The 1,686-nt window shown below is 34.9% G+C and overlaps 1 long non-coding RNA gene across 1 annotated transcript; it reads right to left on the bottom strand.

Moving 5' to 3' along the window:
- Positions 1–111: 111 nt before the first annotated feature.
- LOC117110481 lies at positions 112–879 on the bottom strand. The gene is made up of 3 exons (XR_004445701.1): positions 720–879; positions 317–381; positions 112–244 (listed from the first exon to the last, which is right to left on the bottom strand). It is a non-coding gene; the product is annotated as an uncharacterized LOC117110481 (long non-coding RNA).
- Between the last annotated feature and the right edge of the window lie 807 nt (positions 880–1,686).

The following is a 1,686-nucleotide window of genomic DNA, read 5'->3' as shown; positions in this document are numbered from 1 at the left end:
CCACCTCTGCTCAAAAAGATGTGGTATAAGAGACAGTTCACCGGGTTTACGACATCACAATATTCAGCAAGATATTAGCAAAACTTCTGTATTGTATTAGGCATGACAAATTAAATTAACTAATTTAAATTAAATTGCCTATATTAACAAAATTAATTATAATAGGTTTCTCTTCTTTGTCTTCCTCTGCAGCAGTACTTTTCCTGTCTTGCAACTGTGTTGCTGCATCCACCAAAAATAGATTCTAAAAAAAATTAAAGGTAATAATAAAGTTAATAATTTCATAAAGCTTCAGTATATTTCACTTAATACTTACAGTATTATTGATTCTTTGATGTATATCAAAAGTTACTTATCATCTTGCAAAGAGTTGTCTGTCATCTGCCAAAAAAATAAAAATAAATAAATAAATACATATATTGTTTTTGCATTCTCAGTGACTTTCACAAATACTGATTTCGGAAAGCGCAAGCTCAGTGTTGTAGTGGTTAAGCACCAGCCTGGTGTGTAAATCCCATTTCCATGTACCACTGAATACTGCCATGCCATTCAATGCTGTTGTTTATGTTAGGAATGTATCCATAATACTTGCAAATAAAGTAATTTGGGTAGGAATTGAACAACTGAGCTTACGCTATAGTGGCTTTTTTGTTGAATCTGATTTAAGCAAAAGAAATTTTGCAAGAGTCCAATTTCCAAGTAGCAGCAAGTAGGCCTACAGTTATATTGCACCATCAATATGTCAAACATTCATGATTCCATGCTTTGACACTTTAACATCGACTGGATGCTCCTCCTATACATTCCTTTACCAGATTATCGCACTATTCAGCAAATGTTCTAACAAAACTTCAGTACACTTTTCACGACTTGTTCTGTTGCTTCATCTGCCAAAAAAAAAAAATAAAGAACAAGAAACAGTAAGGTTAAGACATGATAATTTTAAGGAACGTAGAAATTATATCATCAGTTGGAAGATTCAAAGGACTTTTATTTATTTTTCGTTTTTTGTTTTATGGTGTAGAAATAGGAAAGGTCCACCACTGCAGTTAAGCATCTCAGACCTCCATGGCCCTTTTACGTAGGACATGGCTGGCACAACCGGGGGACTGGGTTCCCCTCCCCACTTTTTGGCAGAAAATATATAATGTCTATGAAGATTTTTGTATGATCAGAAAGAAAAGAAAGAGGAAAGAAGGAGAAGATCGGACGGAAAGAGAGTGTTTATCCAATCCCCAACCGAGTTACATTTTCTCGCAATTCACATTGGCGGATCTGGGGTGTCAGGGGTCTTGATCCCCCTCTCTTAGTCGAAAAATAAAAAATAAATAAAAACTTCTAGGTTTACGGCGTTTCAGGACCTGTGAGCTGATTTTTTTTTTTGAAGAAAATTAGAAGTCAGGAAAGCTCATTTCCCGCCATGTAGGAATCAAACCATTTTTTAAATTTTTGGGGTTTATCGATTCATGGAAAAAACGTATACTGGTACAAGCACATACATACATGACATAAAAACTCTTAATTCTTAATTATTTGTATTGTGTATATATCGTCGCTCACATCACGAACTAACACAATCAAAGTAGATTGTGTTAGTTCGTGAAATCACAGTAGCGCGTCAAAACGAGCGCGTATTGGTTGTCAAGCAATTTTGTATTCTTTACCACACGTCTCTTATACACATCT

The sequence above is a fragment of the Anneissia japonica genome, unplaced genomic scaffold (assembly GCF_011630105.1).
Source record: "Anneissia japonica isolate Jap-2015-1 unplaced genomic scaffold, ASM1163010v1 scaffold3040_len1308831_cov196, whole genome shotgun sequence".
Classification (NCBI taxonomy): Eukaryota; Metazoa; Echinodermata; class Crinoidea; order Comatulida; family Comatulidae; genus Anneissia; species Anneissia japonica.
Note: the sequence above shows the minus strand (reverse complement) of the source record. Positions and strands in the feature narration are given on the sequence as shown.